At 36.5% G+C, this 21,979-nt stretch overlaps 1 long non-coding RNA gene across 1 annotated transcript; it reads left to right on the forward strand.

Moving 5' to 3' along the window:
• Positions 1 to 1,645: 1,645 nt before the first annotated feature.
• Positions 1,646 to 5,889, forward strand: LOC143851746 (uncharacterized). The gene is made up of 3 exons (XR_013236491.1): positions 1,646 to 1,781; positions 2,989 to 3,034; positions 5,450 to 5,889. It is a non-coding gene; the product is annotated as an uncharacterized LOC143851746 (long non-coding RNA).
• Positions 5,890 to 21,979: the final 16,090 nt, after the last annotated feature.

Consider the following 21,979-nt stretch of genomic DNA (forward strand, 5'->3'; position numbering starts at 1 on the left):
AGGATAACTCTCACCTTGAAAAAGAGAAAAGAGAATGTGTTTCTTGAAGAAGAGAGAATGGAAGATAAATAGGAAGAGATGAGGAAATAAATAGAAATAAATAATAGTGTTTTTAAGATACATGTAAAAGACGAGAAGAGAGAATCTGTGACGTTTGGCATTTCCAAGATTTATCTGCTTATTTTAATTTGGAATTAAAATGGAAAGAGATATATGCTGGACAGAGAGTTTTAGTAGGAGTTTTTTTTTTTTGTTCAGGAAATTGCGGTAGAAGAAATCCGTTTTAATATTCTGAAAAAGAGTTAAAGAAGCACCCTGACATATCGAGAGAGAGGATTTTATGGGATTTAAAGCCTAAATTAAAGGAATATAGAGAGTTTTTTTAGATTTAACTACAGTCATTATGTTATTTACACGTTTTTTTTAAACCGGGTAGAGAGAGGAACTAATATACGATATCATATGGGAAAGAAAGTTTGAAACGATTTAGACTATTGGAATTCTGACCTTCCTAATTCAGAAAATTTGCCAAAACGTGATAAATAGGGCTTTTTAAAACAGCGGGATAGAGGAGGGGCTAACACGTGGCACCAGCACAGCTTAGAGGAAAGCAAAGTATTAATCACAGCAAACGACGGTGGAGATATTTTAGTTTTAGTAGATAGAAAGAGATGCTAGGATGATTTGTAGGTATTTTGAAAACGAGTGAGTGATTTTTATTATTAGGAAACGTGTTAAAATTGGAAACGATTCGTGAGGAGGCGTCGTGAATAGGAAACGGCAGATATAAAGGCAGGTTTGTCAACGACTCTTTATTATATAAATTTTAGAACATTTAAATAGGAAACGTGGATTTTCTATATAAAGACTCTTAATTTACATTCTAGTCGTTGGAATAAAACGTTTGTGACGTTTTGGAATAAAACGTTTTGGATTTGTGATATGTTTGTGCTGTTTGAAATCGGTAACCGAATAAAATGGTTATTAGAAACTTGGTTGAATGGGTAAAAAAAAAAGGGCTGAATGTGGTTGCAAATGAATAGATGCGTCAAAAACAAAAAAGGCTATATGCGGTTTGCAGAGGTGGTGCCATGTGGCAGACCCTCAGTGTACCACATCCAGCGTTATATAGATAGTATAGATTTGTGATATGTTTGTGCCGTTTGAAATCGGTAACCGAATAAAACGGTTATTAGAAACTAGGTTGAATGCGTCAAAAAAAGAAAGAAAGGCTGAATGCGATTGCAAATGAATAGATGCGTCAAAAACAAAAAAGGCTGAATGCGGTTTGTAGAGGGGGTGCCACGTGGCATACCCTCAGTGTAACACATCCAGCTTTATATAGATAGTATAGATAACCAGAGGGAAAACCGGAATTTTTTCTTTTTTCCTCAGAATTGCACATAGGCGTTACCCTTTTACCGTCAACCCCTTTGCTGCTATTCTAACATCTATATCTATGAGAAATTATACGAGGGTAAAATCATCAATTTAATGACCTTATCTCTATTAGACGTCCCCTCAAGGCTCTCTGTTTTACGCATCTCACCCTCTCTCTCTCTCTCTTCCATGTGCCCTTTCTCGAGATTAGTTGACCCTCCCCTTCCAAACCCCCCATGTGTTGGTCTTGACTTTTTCCCTTCCGCATCCCTCTTCCACATGTCCCGTTTCCTCTCCCTCTTCTCCACAAGTCCTCTCTCTATCTCTCTCTCTTGGCTGTTCTAACCGGAAAAACCATCGCTGCAATCCGAGATCTTCCTCTTCTGAAGTCTAATCACAAGGTGAGAGGACATTTCTTTTCCCGTTAATGTAAGAGGAGAGTGAAGATGAAGTTTATCCAGCTAGGGATATTTTGATCTGTGTTTTTCTCTTCTTCTTTTTTCCTCATTTGTTTCTTTTCCTTTTTTAATCTTTTAAAATGATGGATTTTCATTTTTATATCTGGATAGGGTTATTTTGATCTTTGTTTTTTTCTTCTTTTTTTCCTCTTTTGTTTGTTTTCCATTTTTATTCTTTTAAAGTGATGGGTTTTCATTTTTATATCTTGATAGGGTTATTTTGATCTTTCGTTTTCTTCTTCTTTTCCCTTAAAGTGATGGGTTTTCATATTTATTGGGTATTCTTCAAAAAATGGATTTATGCTGATGGATTCTCATGGGGTATTCTTCAAAAAGGGATCCTGGGTTTTTTTAGGGGATTTCTTTATTATTATTATCATTATTTTTGAATTTTGGTTGCATGTTTTATTCTTCAAAGAGTGGATCTTGATTTTTCATTTATTTCTCGCTTTCTCCTTCGAGAGATTTTGTCTCTGCATGTTCTTTCTTTTCATTTTTTTAAATGGTGATGGATTTTCATGGATATTCTTCAATTGGGTTTTCCTTTGTTCCTTTGTCTTTTTTAGACTCTCCAATTTTTCATTGTTTACTTACCATCTTCCTTAGGCATGCATGTATTATTATGAGACATAGATACCTATAAACATCTGGATTTATGTGCTTTGTTCAATTTCAGTTTGGAAAATGGGTAAATTGTCTTCTTCCATGTAATTTGTTTCTTTATATTATCTGTATTTTTTTTTGGTTTCTGATGCCTTGGTTTTGCACATTTTTTCATAATGGTTTTATATTATCTGTAATTTGTTTTGCACATTTATTCCAATCAGATGAATCTTTGTGGTGATAAACATGTTTTTAGCAGGTATAAAACTGTATGTTTTTTACAAATCTAAGTGTATTTCTAAAAGTTTGTTCTTTTTTTTTAGAGTGGGGTGTTCTGTTTTTGGGAATTCCATGGTGTTTAAATCGAACTTTGCTTATGTTAGATTTTTATCTAAAAGTTTGTTCTTTTTTTAAGAGTGGGGTGTTCTGTTTTTGGGAATTCCATGGTGTTTAAATCGAACTTTGCTTATGTTAGATTTTTAGGTCATATGGGTTTTCATTTGTATGTTTTGTATTAATTAATTTTATCTTCATGATTGGTTTTTAGGTCACTGGTGGTGCTTCCGCTTGGAAAACATTCTGGGGCTTCATAAGTTACTGACATAATCTCCTCAATTAATTTTATATATACATATCTCCATTGCATTCCCAATGATATTAGCTTGAAAACAATTCCAAGGGCATTTCTATTGCATCTTTATATTAGATTATGTATTATGCTATTAATTATTTTGATCTTCATGATTGGTTCTTAGGTTGGTTCTTCATTACTGAGGTTTTCTTAATAAGCCACATAAAGTCATCGGTGATAGGGTACAATTCATCTCTCCTTTATGTTTGCACTTCGTGATTGAAGATGATTGCATTGGTATGACGTTGGAGTCTCAGGCTTCAAACCATATGCGATTAGAATGCGATGTTTTGGAAAGCTTCCGCCAAGGACACTAAATGCCAGCTATTATTTATTCCCTGTTTATACGACTTTAAATTTTTACAAAGATACAAATTTTAGGCCACTTTGGAAACATTTAAAATTATTGGCATATAATCTTAAATGCAAATGCTTCCATGAAAAATATTACTATTTGTATGTAATAAACATAGAAATTTTATAGATGCTATAAGTAATGGCTTCCAAGGACGCCTTAATGTCACCTACAAAAAGAAATGAGCTCTTAATGTCCCATTTGCTATTTAAAGCAACTTCCTCTTTCAAGATGATCACCGGGCTCTTGGCATTATAGGGGCCTTTTCAGCTTGGTGTGGATTCATATTTCTGAAACCTTCTTGGATGGACAAAGGCTGAAACTAAGGGTATAATTCATATTTCGTACAAAAACTACTTTGATTTTTATTAAATTGAATAACCTGCAGTATGGATCTTCCTTCATACATCTTATTTATGACGATTGTGAAAATTAGAAATTACCCATATCCAAAGATCCATTATTATAATTCTCCAAATCCGGATCAAACCGGGGCCTAATGACTATATTTAGTCCTTGAGCATTTTGGAATTCGGGAATTGATTTTAATTGCAAAACTGATTATTGTATTCGAATAGGCTGATGTTATTTTTACTTAAACAGGAAAAGATTGTTGCGTGTAACTAATTAAAACTTCTTCAGACAGAATCAGAAAATGGATTTATCAATAGTAGTCCAAGGAAAAATGTTCTGAAAGCTGGCATTTAAGCTAGCATCGAAAATGCAGCAGGTTGTGTGTACACCACTTGTTTTCTGTGGACCACATGCGCAATGGGTTTGATTTAGACTACCTCTGCAGTCTGGCTCACATGGAGGCGCTCAAGTACAGGCCTTCCTTATCTAGCGTACATACTGTGACAATCTCAAATCATTTTTTTCAGCCATTATTTTCTTAGCTTGGTGGTAGATATCTGTTCACAAGCTCATCCCTATCGCTTGAATCTGATAGAGCTTAGCAACTCTTTCCTTATTCAATTTATACTTCTTCGTTTTTTTCCATTATAACATAACCTCGCCAACTTCTCATTTCTTTAAATAAATGTATAGTCACCTAAACAGATCTTATCCATGACAAAGACCAAGGTTAGGTAAGTAGCCAGGAATGATTTTGTGATTGTCCTTAACTTTGCCATTTATAATTCTTATCAGCAAACATTTATAATTCTTATCACCAAAACATATAATCACCTAAACATATCTTATCCATGACCAAGACCAAGGTTAGGTAAGTAGCCATGAATGATTTTGTGATTGTCCTTATCTCTGTCATTTATAATTCATTTCAGCGATTCAATTTTGCTTAATTGTTTATATTTTATAGGTTATAGCCTCATGGACTTTTCTGTTGCTTTACCAACATGATCCACTTTCTACATCCATGGTTTATACATGAGCACATGAGCTCTTATGGTCCACTTTCTACATCTTGTTTTTCTATTTATTGTTGAATCATGTTTTTGGATTTTATACTATCTTTTACCCTTATTGATTGTTAAATTTACAAACATTTATTATCCTTTGTGAAAAGCAATTTGTGTATTTCTGGTGCTTTTGTTTCAAATCAATTTAATTTTTAATCTGGTGAGGATGATTTGTTTAGACGTTTCAGACCTTATCCCAAAAATGATGTCTTGAATCTTGATAATATTAGGATTTCATCACTTTGTGGCTGCTTTTTGAAGGTTATTGTATCTTCCATTATCATCTTTCTCCAACAAGTTCTGATTTTTCCTTTATGTGTACACATTATAGCCCTCTTCACTATATCACCCACTTTCACATTAATGATAAAGATGAAGTACATCCTTTTATACTGCATAGCCAATAAACTTATATCCAATAAACTTAAAATAGATTTTCAATTATATGAGCTCTTTGCAATACTTTATCATGCAGAAGTTCTGTGCCAAATTTGTCAAATGTTTGTTGTGTGATCTTAGTCATTTTCAATATTCACTCTTCTACATATGTGCGTATGGAAAGTTATTTTCGTATACTGATTAACATCACTGATGTGAATAGACCAATATTTCATCAGCTCGACTGAATTAGGAATGCGAGGTCAGAGCATTAATTGAAAGTGTTGTGCCCACTTTTGTATGCGAAGTTCCTGCTAGTGATCATGACCTGAAGACATTATCACTTCTGATCTCAAAGTTGTGTTGTTGTGTCTTACGTCGTTGGGTTTGTTTGTGTTTCTTCTTAAAATTTTTGAATAGCTGTTTATGTTCACATGTAGATAGTCTTACAACTTTTGCACTGCTGTTTATTTCTTGAATTGGTTATGTTTACATGTTACATGTAGATAGAATGATGTGGAAAGCTTTTAGATTTTCTTCAGAACCTAGTGAAGTGCGGTAGTATGATGCATGTGGGTTTTTTTTTTGTAGTGATAATGTTGGATTACCTTCTACATATGCTTCAGAGACATGAACAAACCTGTGTAATGAACTTTTTCATCTCATCTATCATTGACTAAACAATTATTAACATCTATAACTATTTACAGATTTGGAAGATGAATGTTAGTTTCATTGGCATAGATCTAGGCCTCATAGGCTGCATTTTCAACTTGCATTTTTTTTGTGAATATATCTTTTAAAAAATTTGAGTTTTAAATCGTATTTTTTGTAGTCCCGTGCATCGCACGGGGTATTTTACTAGTGAATGTTAATATCTATCTACTTTAATAAAGCAGCTGGGTTCAGTTCTTTTTCACTTTTCTCCAAACGAGCCGCTCTCAAAATCTCAAAATTCCGTCTTTGTCTTCAGCTCTTTCTCTCTCTCCTCCCAACTTCACGTCTACACATGCTTTTTCAACTCGCCACGTGTCCAATCAGTTTTTTTTCTGTGTCCAATCAGATTTTGTCCGGACTCACTAAAAGTTGAAAAAAACCATAGCTAAAAAGAATTAAATAGAGGGAGCTAGATATGTGGAAAACCATAAAATCTTATCTTCTCTTACCTAGAATAGATTCCAGATCTAGCCGTTGGATGATTTGATTGGGTTATCAGATTAAATGAGAGAAAGGGATGGAGAGAGGAGACAGATTATAGCTAACTTATCTTAGATATATAACTCAGAGAGAAATATATGTAATTTTCTTTTTATCTAGAAGTTATGACAATCTCATTTCTCAAGGGAAACCTGGTAGATACCACAAAAATCGTTCCTTAATTATGTCCACAAATATTTGTCAGCCATTATTCACATTGAAAATTACATGCAAATCACCCAAAAATCACACGTACTATGAGCAAACATTACTCATGCAAACAGGGGCGGAGCCAGGAATTTACACTTGGGGGCCCGGACTAATTTACCCTTGAATGCATTGGTCGGGGGGGGGGGGGGGGCATGGCCCCCTTGATGCTATATGTGCCTCCGCCCCTGCATGCAAAAATTATGTGCTTTTATGACTGCATTTGTATGAGATACAAATATAACTTAGGTGTACATATTAGAGAATAAAATTATATTAAGATCAAATCTTCTCTGATTTGATTTGATTGGGCTATATTGAGTTATGGGATTAGATTAGGCAAGTGAATTAGATTAGGTTTATCTCTTTCCCTTCTTATCATGATCTCTTTCTATGTTTATCCCTATCGGTGTTTTATATAAACACACATTAGGGCTCTTTGTAAAGCATCTAAGAAATCTGAGAATAGTAGAAATCTTAAATTCTTCCTGGTATCAGAGCCACCGATCTTGTTGGCCTGAGCAAAGCCCTTCAAGCTCCGTTCTCCGGTGGACGGGCTGTCCTCCCGGCCATGCCTTGCTCCCACCTTTCCAACATTTTTGTCTCATAGTTTATAGTAAATCTACCCCGCCTCCTGCACTACGCATTCCAAACCAGTTCTGAATTGTTCTTCTCTCTAGCCGCACTCCACTTTATTTTGCCATGCATTAGATAACAGATCCATCATCAATTACAAGCCCATTTTTCATCTTGCAGGTTACAATACTTATGCTACATAAATATTTGGGGTCAACAGCCATATTTCCCTAGTCCAATCATTCCACAACCTCTTGCTTCACCGGGATATTTTCCATCACAAGGTAAAATGGATTAGAGGTAATGCCGATGCACTTGTGGACTTGCGGATAGTGGACTCTGTCTTGCAATGTTGCCCATGAAAGAGTTGTTTACAGATAGTGGACTTTGTCAGTTCGGTTCTCATGAACACATAGATAGAAAAGGGTAATTAATAATAGATGCCCCTCATTTTGATCTCTACCAGCCGATTTTTACTCTCATTTGGAAAATATTTTCCTTAATTGATAGTTGCACCCTTAGCCATTTCTGTTTTTTTCCTATATATATTCCATGCATTTTTCAAAGTGCCTATTTTCTTGCAAATACCCCATGCCATCTTCCTCTGTTAATGACCCCCAAATTTGACATTTTCATCCCCTTAAAAAAAATCTTGCATTCTTCAAATTCATGAAATCGTACTCTTTTTAGTCATAGTTTTCCTGCTGATATTTGTTGCTACAACCCGCTATTTGTCACCACTCTACATATTTTCTCAACTTTTCTCTATCCTTCAATTCCACCATTTTTTTGTCTTTTATTTCAGTTGAGGTACCTCTTTAAGGTGAGTGCCTGAAATAAATCGCTCTACTCAGTTGAGGGGCCTCAATTCTTTGAGGTGAGGGTGTAAACGGATCGAATTCGAAGCGGATATGGCTATATCCGAATTCGATTACAGTATACACTATCCGAATTTGGATTTGGATTCGAATTCGACGAATATTTAATATCTATTTCCGAATTCGATTCCGGCGGATATTGTTCGAATACAGATATTATCCATATCCATGTATCCGATAAATTCGAACATTTTATTGCAACACTTTATCTTTCTTCTCTTCTTACTCCTCGAATGAATTTTTCAAACCCTAAAATGAAACCTCTACCTTCTCTTCTCAAAATTAACTCTCAAACCCTAAAATATATGAGATCCTCTTCTTCCTTTTAAAATAAAGGCACACACACACACAAAGGCGGTGGGATGGATGATGGTGCTGGTAGTGGTCTTTGGGTTTTTTCTCTTTTTTTGTGTGTATATGATGGAATGGGTTTGGGCTATTTTGAACATGGAAAGTGGGAGTGCTTGTGGACCCCGATCCGAGGACGGTGCCGAGGGACGCGAGATCCCTCCTGCAATCCTCTAAGATCTCCACAACGTGAAGGAGAGCTCTACCAAGGAACTCTCGAAACTGTTGCCACCCTCACAGCATAGCATGAGTGGCGATATAAAAAGAAAGAGATACATCCTGATCCGGAGCCAGGGCTCAAAACCAAGATATATCTGAAAATAACTCAGAGTTGCCATCCATGGACACGCCATGGAACCAAAAACAAATGCTCTGTTTACAATGGATAACCAGAGATACAAAAGGTCCGTGCCTGATGACGAATGGAGAAGGTCCGAAGAGCGCCCCCAATTCGCCCGAGTGCGAACACTTGGTCTCTTATGCCATTTATTTATTAACTTCGAAGAATTTTGGGTAAAAATCATGTGAAATGGGAACAAAATATTCCTGAGTGAACGTCTACCTAATCATGCATGACTCGGGGATGAAATAATAAACACACATAAAGTAAGATAAAAGATGTCACCTAATGACAACTAGGTTATGAGTGACATGCCTAACTGGTGTCTAAGTTCTGGTGAACAAGCACATGCATGCTACAGCTAAAGGTATAGGTCTGCACAAGAAAGTAAGAAGACATAGCAAAACACACAACATAGCAAAACAACAAATCCTAAGACTCTAAACGATTTAGCCCGAGTCCTCGGATGGTCTGGTATTCATCCAAAGAAGCCTACGTATCCCCGCCTCCACGAGAATCAAGGCAACGTAGTTCTTCGCACGTATTCTAAACTATGATGCCTAAGATACCTAGACCTCTATCTTAGACTCGATCTAAAAGACCGGACTAGTTCTTAAAGCTTCTTGTACAATTATTTAAATTCCAGTGAATTGTAGATTTTAGGACACCCTATATGCCCTAACTAATTGCAGGTTAGCCCTAAGCTAATGCAGGTGGTTCCTACAACCTGTGTGTAACTAGGCTGTGCGTCCTAAGGAAAACAATGGGATCACTAACGCATCTTAGACCTAGTCATCAGTCGGCGATGTGAATCGCCAACTGACCGGACGGAGGCGCTCCTATAACTCTAGGACAGACTCCTAACTCTAACACAAGCACACAATAACCACAACAAATCAAAGACAAACCCCCTAACTCTAAAAGAAACTCTTTATCTAGGAGAAAACTCCTAACTCTAAAGGAAGAGCTTTTTGAAAACACGGTTTTAAAGAAAAAAAAGATTAAAATATATTTATCTACAAAGTTTGGCTGGACCTGAGATAAGAATCTCAAGCTGCACTACGTACCTCGTGGAAGAGGATCAAGCCAACGTAGTTCGAAACAGATTTCCTAACTACTCCTAATGACTCAAGATTTTTGAGATTTTTGGTTTTTCAGATATTTTTGAGTGTTTTTGAAATATTTTTATTGTTTTCAAGTATTTTTGAAATGTTTTTGTTGTTTTTGACACCAGAGAATAGAATCCTATCATCATAAGGGTAGGGTAGAGTTCTGGAATCCCGCAAAGGTCGGACAGCATCCTATGCTTTGCGGGGGAAAAAGACAGAAACACAACTCTGCAAGGGTTGGACAGTATCCTATACCTTGCAAGAGCGGATAGAAGAACATGATCTGATGAAAGGTTGGATAAAATCCTAACCCCTATGATGATAGAATTTGATTCCTGAACAAGAGGACTGACTCTCTAGACTAAGGACGGATTCCTATGCTAGTGGACTATCAAACAAAAATAAAGACCCTGTGCATATTTGGCAAAGGAAAAACACCCAGCCGGGCCGGACAGCTACCTAGCCCTAGGGTGCAACAAATGTGCAACCCAATACTCATAAGGGTAGGGGTATGTTGCCAAGCCGAGTAAGGTGTTCTCCCAAAACCAAATGACGCACAAAGAGGAGGTTTAGCAAGAGAATGAGACTGGGTAAGTCTCTTAGACACAGAGGTAGGATAGAGAAAAATGCTAGCAAGACTGGGCAAGTCTCCTAAGCACAAGGATGGGCTCCAAGTAACCTTATCATTGCCTAAACAATGATAAGAAAAATGAGATAACTGACAGACCAAGTTGGTCTTCGACTAGAAGAGGGTTTAAGACTTGTGAGACTAGAGGTAGTCTCCTAGAGGTTGACTCAGGTTGATTCATTAATGAGACAATGCCTGTCTCCAAAGATTTGGATCTAAAAGACTAGGCAAGTCTTTTGAGAAAATGGAATGCTATTTGGACTGTGCAAGTCCCCCTAGAGATGGGCTTGAAATGACGAAAGAAACCTGAAAGACTTAAACAGTCTCATAAAATGAAGAAAAGATTAGAAGGGAAAACATTACTAGGACTATGTGAGTCCTCTAAAAATAATGGGCTCGGGATGACTCCTTCATAGCCCTTGCAATGAGAGGGGATTCTAGTATCTAAAGAAAATTAACAGAAATCTATAAGACTGTGTTAGTCTATCAAAGAGAGAAGAAAAGGCTACCAGATAATCGCAAATTCCATTCTATTCTTATAAAAATAAATCAAGTGCTAAGCAAAGAAGAATTTTCAATAAAAAAAATCTATAGCAATCATAAAATGATAAACAACATTAATTAGTCCAGACCAGCCGCTGGATAGCCTAATAAAGTAAAAGAAAACAATATCAAACACTTCTAAGCCCAACCACAAACACCACCCCAATATGGGGATGAAATCAGATGATGCTAAAGTAATCATCTGATATCATATACACATGATAATATTTCTATATCCCGCCTTGAAATTAGACAGTACTCATGTCGATAATATCGAATAGAGTAGTCATCTGATCTCCTTCTTCCTATTAAACAATTTATTTAAATAAAAAGGAATGAGTATAATAAGCTTTGAGATAATCTCACCTGAACAATCCATTTATTACCTATTCAAGAAAGAACAAATCCTAAAATAACATACAAGCAAAACATATAAAAGAAAGCAATAATTTCAAAAGGTATTAATATATGCAACACTATAATAATTATTCCTTACCCATTTTGTCTCATCCTTTTAACTTATCATAACCATTTAATAAGAATTTAAAATAATCTTAATTAATCATGGAAATGGCCAAAGAGATAAACCTAGCTTATAGCATGAACAAAAATAAAGGACATATCCATGACTTAGTGAAAGACGTCCAGCTATAGGCCCAATAATTCAAGACTGTTTCTAACAAAATATTTCTCAAGACAATTATTGACCTACTTTAGAGACCCATATCCAATACATATTATCCCCAGCAAGACAGGAGCAATATCAAAATAGAGATATAAATTGTCTTAATAACATTTTACGCATAGTAATGAAGGATACTCCAGTTTATAATTTTATCAAATCACTTTATACTAAGCAATGTAGAACCTAAACCTTGTGTTAAATATCACTATAGTGTATAAATAAGAGAGAACACATACACATGTATTCTGTGATCAAAGTGAAACTTCACAAAAGAACTCATTCCTTATTTAAGCATAAAGTTATATTTTTTCTTTATATGTGACCTAATAAAATTACTTGTACTTGAATTGAATTCAACAGGTGAAAGATTAATTTTATACAAATGACCTCCATTTCAGAATATCTAAATAACAAGCAAATGATACAGAACCTTGCAGTTTAAGTATAACCCCATTAATATGCTTGAAAATTCTATCCTAAAGTTATATAAAAAAAAATGCTATTACCAAACCAGGAAGTGCCAATGAGGAAGTGGAATCAGCACAACCACTGTTAGGTGTTTTCTATAACACAAATTATTTTTTTATTCATCTGAAGCATGTAGGGCTGAAATGTAAGGACTGGACTGATTTTATAAATACAAAAACAAAAAAACATGGGCTAAATCATAGATTAAACTGTGCATAAACAGGGCTGAAATGAGGAACTTTTATGGCTGAAATGAAGGCGGACTCAAACAGGGGTTCATACAAAGGTTAATACAAACAAGTTATTTCTATTTGAAAAATGACATCATTATAGCCCTCCCAAAATTGTTCAAATTCAAATCTGTCATATGGTATCCAACAGAATTACCAAATGACTCTCATCATTAAAAAAAAAAATTCTCAAAATACACTCAGAATGAGTAGACATAAAACCCAATTTACAAGCCAAATTTAAAATAAAACAGGGTGGGGCTATACATTTATCAAAATATGGCTGAACTACAATCATTTCCCAATGACTAATAAGTACATTAAAAAAAATGCATATGACCAGCCATGATTGTGCTGGCATCAATGTCTAATAGCTGAAATTTACATCATAATTATTTACTCATTTAGATTAGGTACCAGCTGGTTCAGATTTTTGTGCTCATTAACTCTAAGATATGAACTAACAGGTTTTAGATTTTTGAGGTAGCTGATTGCATGTTATGTAGTAGAGTTACAAGAACACATAACTATGGATCATTGAGGAGAAACCTACACTAGCATTCTTAGACTATGTGATATTCAATAATACATGGCAAGGTGAATAACCACCACTTTATCACAATTTCATACCCTCATACAATTGTAACAGACCTTATTTGACCAACCATATTGATCAAGCCTATATACTTAAACAGAGTAACACTACAGCGTAAAAATGTATTCACAGAAATCAAAAGGAATATCTCCAATTTCAAAGCTTTTAAGATCAAATAATTCTACCCAAGCTTTAAACTTACATGACTAGGAATTTAATAAATCAGTACCGCATGGAGAAATTCTTAAAGCATTATAAAGATGATGACTATGACATTTGTCAAGCAAGAATTGAGTGCAGAAACTTCATTCAAATGCATAGACTACTAAATTGCATATTTATATGATCATTCCATGGTATTAACACTCTCACAATAAATTCCACTTCTTAAATCTAATCAACCTGTAGCTGGAATATTAGCTCTAGATTCAACATGCAAGACAAAATTTCTAAACCTTATGATGATTAAACATGATTCCACACATATCAATAAATTCTTCATATATATTCCATCAAAAGCTTCTTATCAGAACCTCTAATCAATTAGTTAAAAGAAATTTTTTTCATTTATCTGAATAGGAAATCACAAACAAATCACCACATCACTTTTCACACAGCCATGGCTAGGCAAATAAAAGCAAGGATTCACCAAAACTTTTCTCAGATACAGAACTTTATATCTGTCCATTTTCAATCTTTATTTTCTCAGTTGAGTTACACTTATACTTGTCATATTCATTAAAGAATATAAAACAATTCACGAATTCTTAGAGGTACAATCACCTCAAATACTTTTGACACCAGACAACTAAAAAAAAAATTATCTAATTTTCCAAAATCACGCCACAAATCATCTAATAATAAGAATAATTCATAGATTATCTGACTATTAACCAAAGTATTGTGTAAAATACCTTAAAATCTCAACAAATAGGTAGCTTTTCCTTCTTTCAGTTCAATCACCTCTGTTGAGAATCTAACTACTCCTTTTTGCAGAAAATGCTTGGATTTAATCTGATCTTCTCTATTTTTCTGATTCTTCTGAAATTCCTTCTTTTAAACCTCCGATTTTCTTAATCCTTTCTCACTTCCTCAAATCAATGATAAAGATCAGAGGTGAAACATATCTAGGGTTTAAAGGTGCAAGTTTAAAGCAAGAGGATCTAAAATCAAGAAACCTAGATCTACCGGAAATAGACAACAGACTTCTAATTAAAAAGAAATGAGTTCGGCCGGAGAAGAAGAAGATAATCAGAGTTAAGATTTAGGGGAAAATGAGTTAGAGTTTTGGCTCAGATCTGCTATTTGGACGCTTTGATTGATAGAAGGATGAAAAGAAATAAAGAGAAAACAGATTTGAAACGAAGCAAAGCAAGAGAGAAAGAAAATGAGGTCAGAATTCCGATCTACTCACCGGAGAAGACGATCGGAAGATGGGGGTTAGGGTTAGGGTTTGGAAAAACCTAGATCCGTTTTCTCTCTCTTATTCTCTCACTCTTTCTCTCTCTAAGTTTGCAACAAAAAAATTCTCGATCTGGAAAATGAGGGTTAGATTCACATTTTATAGTTTTTTTTTTTTTTTTGGAATTTTGATATTGGCACCCTATTTTGATGAGCGCACAAACGCGCGAATCTGCCCGGATAATGCACCCCTCATTTTTGATATCTGCACAAACTTGCCTTGTTCGTAGTGCAATTTTTCATCAGAAATTTTTGAAATTTTGCAGAGAGATTCTTGGGGTCCTAATCCGCCCTAGGGACGAATTTGGGTCACCAGATCATATATTTTCTTGGGTTTTAATCAAATCAAGTGCAAGAGGGGGTTCGGTCAAAATGGGGTGTCTACAGATGCCCCTCTTTGGTAGAGTGTGTTTGTCACACGAATGCCAAAGCCGAACAGATAACACATTTTGAACGACCCAAAATAACAAAAAGTAAAGCAAATTTTTGGGTTTTTGTTTTAAAATGGTATTCACAAAGATAAAACAGCAAAATGACTTTGTAATAAAGCTCAAAATTTACAAACATTGGGAGATAGTCTCTCACCAACTCTTGACATCTAAAATGAGATATCCTCTCTCTAATACTTGAACTCAACAGACTATATCGATCAACAAAGACCTTTTTGAAAACAAACAAGCACAAAACACTCTCTTTTTTTTATATTGGAAACCAAAACTTTAACTAAATATGAAATGAAACACTTAAAGAATAAAATTGTACTTCAAACACACAATTGTATCGATGAATAAGGGTTTTTGCGGACAATCAGACTAAATATTGCTCAGTCAATTGCCAAAAATGATATCATTAAAAGGGATGAACAAGTCTAAACGATCAGACCAAATACTGCTTGGTCAGTCGTCAAAACTAGCTCAAAACAAAAGGGCGATAACTACACAGACCATTGCTGAAAATCCATCTGTTTAGCCATCCAGATGATCCTGATTCCTCTCTTTCAAGGTAGCGGATCATCCAAGATTGATATGGTCCTGCGAAAAGGGTTCCATATAAATCCACACAGATATACCTGACTCCCAATCTCAGTAGGTAGCGGTACATTGCGAAGTGACAATTAGACAGGCCAAAATTTGGCATTTCACTGCTAAATGTCACAGGCGAAGAAGAAAAGACCAGACTCCAAACACACGGAGCTCAATTTCACTGGTAGTTTCTTACTTCTAAAAACTCTTCATGATTAAAGAAAAGCCCAGACTCCAAACATTCGGAGCTGCTTCACTGGAAATTCCTTTAAGAAGAAATCATTTTCAAATGATGAGAGAAAATGCTAAACTCCAAAACACAGAGCCATTGGCGATTTCTTTTGAAACTTTCTCAAATGGCGAGGGAAAAGGATCAAACTCCAAATCACGGAGCCATTGGCAGGAATATATTTTTTATTTTTATTATTTTTTTAAAATCTTTCAAATGGTAAAAGAAAAGACCAAACTCCAAATTAAGGAGCCATTGGCGAAAATAATTTTTAAATCTTTCAAATGGTGAAAGAAAAGACCAATCTTCAAATTACAGAGCCATTGGCGAAAACATTTTTTTACAAAATGATGAAAGAAAAATACCATACTCCAAATCACAGAGCCAATGGCAAACATTTATAAGATGATAAAAGAAAAATGCCAAACTCCAAATCACAGAGCTAATGGCGAAAATAAAATTCATTGAAATGATTGAAGAAATGATCAACTTTGATCGATTTCATCAGATAAATAAATCATTCCTGCCTGAGAATGATTGAAAATGCATGATCTTCGCTGAAGACAAAACTCAAGCAAGGAGGAAGAAATCTTCGGGTATTGACCCTTAAAAATAATTGAAAAGAAATCTGCTGGAATTTGAAAATTGCAGAAGTGAATTCTAGACTCCGCTGGGAGTAAAGATTTTCTAAAAACTTGACTCAGAAAGAAAACAATTTGATTGAAGAGCTTGAACCAGAAGAGTGTATTCAAGTTCCTCTATTCTCTGTTTGATGAGAATTGCTATCTCAAATATCATTGTTTGATTGACATCTTTTATGACATAAGTCATAAAAGATGCCCCTAGTATGATTACTTCCATGACAAAATTCATCGGAGAGCAATAATAGAGGGATCAAAAGGATAAGCAGAAAGCTTTCATTAACGAACTCTTGAGGTTACAAAGTTTTTCTCAAGAACACATGGGTTTACAAAATTTTCTCATGTACAAGAAATTGGTTCTACTCAGAAATTCTCTTCATCTCTCCCAGCATCTGATACTTCAAATGGTTTCAAGAGCTTGCCACGTTCTGAACTTTGCTCTGCTTTGCATTATAAACAAGAGGCACGGATTCTCTTCTTTCCCTCCATTTTACCACCCCGGCTTTGGGAGGACATTGACTAAACAAGACCTCAAAACATGAGCTCGACTCTACAAAATAAAGACTTTGACAAGCGACAAACGAGGACTTTGACAAAAACACAAGACACGAACACTAAGAGAGACCGAATCTGCTTCTTAGCCTGATAAAATATTTTAAGATGGTAAAAGTCTACCACTCTTAGATTCTTTTGGTTACCATGTTTAAAGGTGTTTCATTCCTTTTTTTTCGGTATTTCTGTCATGGTTATTATCCCTTTAGATTGCTTAGTTTCAACCTCCTTAACTCAAAGAATACCAGAGAAAGCTTTGCTGGCGCTTACTCAAACATTGGAGTGATGCCAAAGAAAAATGAAATTCTAGCTGGCTCTTTGAAGCTCCGTCCTCTCCGCATGAAGTCACTGCCATGACCAAATCGCCTTTCTAGGTTTTCGATTTGGCGGACCGTATACCTTATATTTTGCATGGACTGTCTGCCCTTGCAGATTTTCCATCCCGCAGGCTCAGCACCCTGATTTTTGCCTAAGCCGCCCTTTCGGGTTGTCAGCTTAGCGGGTGAATGACCTTAACTTTTGCCTAGACTGCCCTTGCGGGTTTTCAGTCTAGTGGGTCTAAGACTCCATCATTTTTCTTTCTTTCTGTTTCTCTACAAACCTGGGCCTAAAATACACCAGAAAGACTTTAAGGTAGACTTAGGTTCAAGCAGGATAAACTTTGGTTCGATTGCATGTATTTTAAACCGAATCTGGACCCTCCAGACTGCCTACGTATCCCTGAAGAAATGGGAATCGGGTTTGCGTAGTTCGCTCATTTGGGTTTCAAGAATTATTATTTTCAAAATGTTACGAAAGATATGACCGAACCTGAATTAATCAGGCTACCTACGTACCCTTAAAAGGGATCAGGTCATAACGTAGTTCAGGTTCAATATCTTTTATGACGCAAGTCATAAAAGATGCCCTTGGTTTGAGTTTGTCAAAGAAATGGAATATTATTATTATTTTTTATTGGCCCAAAGGGTTTGCAAATGGTTTTAAACATATAGGTTGTTGGCTCAAAGCTCAAATCGATCAAAGATGGCTTTCTGGTGTACTCAAGCGTAATACTTCTTTAATTGATCCAGGTTTGTAGGTTCATTTAATTTTTCTCCACTTTCATCGAGGAGTCTTACGGCTTTTCCAGGCAGGACTTCATCAACGATGTAAGGACCAGACCAATTTGGCCTGAATTTCCCTCGAGGATCAAATTCCGGTGCCCTATAGGACTTTAAAACAATATCTCCAGGCTTCAAATCTCGAACCTTGACCTTCTTGTTAAAGGCTCTTTCGATTCTTCTTTGATACCCTTGGATGTGATACAAGGCTCTCAGCCTCTTTTCGTCTATCATTTGCAGCTCATGGTATCTGGCTTTTGCCCATTCAGACTCCGGCAAGTCAGCTTCCACCATCACTCTTAAGGATGGGATTCTCAACTCAACAGGGAGGACTGCTTCCATTCCGTACACTAAAGAATACGGAGTTACACCTGTTGAAGACCTGATCGATGTCCGATAAGCCCACAAAGCATGTGGTAGCTTATTCGACCAATCTTTATATGTCTCAGTCATCTTACTGATAATGACTTTGATATTTTTGTTCGCTGCCTCTACAGCACCATTTGTTTGAGGTCTGTAAGGAGATGACTTGTGATGTCTTATCTTGAATTCTTCACATAGGTGTAACACCTCTTTCTTGAATTGCGACCCATTATCTGAAATCAACTCGTGAGGTACTCCATATCTGCAAATAATGTTGGTGAGGATAAACTTCCCAACTGTGTTCGAAGTGATGGAAGCATACGAAGCGGCTTCAATCCATTTCGTAAAATAGTCAATTGCGACCAGAATGTACTCATGCCCTCTTGAAGACCTCGGATAAACTTTTCCAATGATATCAATCCCCCATACTGAAAATGGCCATGGTGAAGTCAAAGAATGTAACTCCGACGGAGGAACATGAATGAGATTCGCATAAACTTGGCACTTATGACATTTCTTCACAAAGGCAAAGCAATTTGTTTCCATTGTGGGCCAATAAAATCCAAGTCTTAAAATCTTTCTAGATAACATCTTGCCATTCATATGCGGTCCACAAACTCCCTCATGAGTCTGCTCAATAAGCTCCACAGCTTTGTCTTCATCAACACATAAAAGTTGAATTCCGTCAAAAGATCGCCTATACAGCTCTTCACCACAAATGATGAAGTTGGTAGCTAGTCTCTGAAGAGTTTTCCTCTCTTTGCTTGAAGCTTCAGGAGGATGACCTTTGCCAGAAATGAAGTTCTTGATATCCGTATACCATGGTTTCCCATCCGGACATCTCGCCAATATTTCTATCGCATTCACATGCGCAGGAGTCCACTGCAATCTGACAGCTAACGGCTGAACCTCCATAGTTGCAGAGATGTCTAGCATCGAAGCCAAAGTTGCCAAAGCATCAGCAAAATGGTTTCTGGTTCTAGACAAGTGAGTAAAAGTGATATTCTTGAATTTTTTAACCAGAGATTCCAAATATGCGTTATAAGGGATCAATTTATCCTCCCGAGTTTTCCATTGCCCGTTAGTTTGACAAATAATGAGCATTGAGTCCCCAAACACATCTATGTCTTGAACTTGAAGAGCTAAAGCTGCCTCGAGTCCTGCTATACAAGCTTCATATTCTACCATGTTGTTCGTGCATTCAAACTGTAACTTAATGGATATAGGGATATACTCTTTCTTTGGAGATATCAACATTGCACCCACTCCTCGACCTTGGTTATTGACTGCTTCGTCAAAATACATCAACCATTTGGTACTTGGAGTTTCTTCTTCAATATCCATTATCTCTTCATCAGGAAACTCAGTTTTCAGGAAAACATTCTCCTCTGTAGGAGAATCAGCCAGCTGCTCAGCTATAACCCTTCCTTTGATGGACTTCTGAGTGACATGAATGATGTCAAACTCAGATAACAATAACAACCACCTTGCGGTTCTTCCAGTAAGGGCGGGTTTCTCAAACAAGTACTTCAACGGATCCATCCGTGAAAGTAAAAGAACCTTGTTTGACAACAGATAGTGTCTAAGCCTTTGAGTAGCCCAAACCAATGCTAGACAAGTTTTCTCCAAAACGGAGTACTTTATCTCATATTCCAGCATCTTCTTACTGATATAATAGATAGGCTTTTCCCGCTTAGACTCTGGATCTTTCTGAGCAAGCATACAGCCCATTGCAGTGTTTGTAATCGACAAATACATCAACAAGGGTTGGCCCTGAATGACGGGTGATAAGACAGGAGGCAAAGATAAACATTGCTTAACTTTTTCAAACGCTTCCTGACATTCATCATTCCACTTCTTTGAGGAATTCTTCTTTAAAAGCTTGAAAATTGGTTCACATGTCATAGTTAAATGAGATATGAACCTTCTCAAGTATTGAATTTTCCCAAGAAAACCTCTGATCTGCTTTTCTGTCTTAGGTGGTTCTATTTCCTGGATTGCCTTGATCTTTTGAGGATCCACCTCAATTCCCCTTTCACTGACCATAAATCCAAGGAGTTTTCCTGATGTAACTCCAAATACACACTTGTTTGGATTCAGGCGAAGCTGATATTTCCTGATTCTTTCAAAGAATTTTCTCAAGGCAACTGTATGCTCTGGTCTAGTCTTTGCTTTAACGATCATGTCATCTACATAGACTTCGACTTCTTTGTGAATCATATCATGAAGAAGAGTAGTTGCAGCCCTCTGGTAAGTGGCACCAGCATTCTTTAAACCAAACGGCATTACTCTGTAGCAGTATGTACCCCACTGAGTAATGAATGCTGTTTTCATCATGTCCTCAGGTGCCATCTTGATCTGGTTATATCCCGAGAACCCATCCATAAAGGATAACAGAGCATGTCCAGCAGTATTATCTACCAAGAGATCAATGTTTGGCAACGGGAAATCATCTTTTGGACTTGCTTTGTTCAGGTCCCGAAAATCAACACACATTCGAACCTTCCCATCCTTTTTGGGCACTGGTACTACATTAGCGAGCCATTCAGGGTATTCGACCACTTGAATGAATTTCACCTCTAGAAGTTTCTTGACTTCTTCATAAACTTTCAACTCCCATTCTGTCTTGAGTTTTCGGAGTTTCTGCTTCTTCGGCTTGATGCCAGGGATTAAAGGTAATCGATGCTGAACAATCTCCTCATTCAATCCCGGCATGTCATCGTAAGACCAAGCGAAAACCTCCTTGAACTCTTTAAGTAAGGCGATTAATTCTTCGCGCTCTTCAGGAGATAAAGTTTTGCCAATCTTTATTTCCCGAATCAAAGTTTCATCACCTATATTAACGGTTTCAACTTCCTCTTCGAGTGGTTTTGCTCGGCGACTCCCCTCCTGTTGAATCAGATGTTTGATTTCAGGGGGAGGTTCGTCAGCATCCTCATCAGAGGGGGAGTCTTGATTATTATTATTATCAGATTTTAAAGCAGATTCAGTAGAAGAAATAGAAACAGGAAAGTACAATGAAGAGTCTTTTATTTCATTGAAAGTTGAATTGAATACATCAGATGATGAATAGCCCACATCAGGCTTTACAGACTCTGGAATTGTATTTACAAACTTAGAAATAGACATGTTGACATCAGTGTCAACATACTCAGAAATATGTACATGAGAAACATCAAGTACATCAGTAGAAATATCTTCAAACTCGACCTCACTAGCAGGAGACACACCACCGACTCCAAGGGTTGACTTGACCTCTACAGTACCTGCATCAAAAGAAGAGTTAGAAATGACAGACTTTGTATCTAACTTGGAAACAGACTCATACTTAGACACAACTGACTCTTTTAGAGAAGTATGACTATACTGAAAGGTAACCTGAGGTAGGGCCTGAGAGGTCCAGTTAGTCAAAGGTCCCTCTGCCGGGGTGATAAGATGTGTCGGATTCAGAATTATTGTGCTCTTGTCAATAACAGCTACAATCTGTGACCCGTCCTCAAAAAGTGAGTTCATAAATTCTGGCACCATATAGTCAGCCCAATCTGTCTCTGACTCTATCTCTGCGATCTGTACACTTACTA

Source organism: Tasmannia lanceolata, unplaced genomic scaffold (assembly GCF_043159265.1).
Source record: "Tasmannia lanceolata isolate RefF3 unplaced genomic scaffold, GAP_Taslan_0.1 ptg000018l, whole genome shotgun sequence".
Lineage (NCBI taxonomy): Eukaryota > Viridiplantae > Streptophyta > Magnoliopsida > Canellales > Winteraceae > Tasmannia > Tasmannia lanceolata.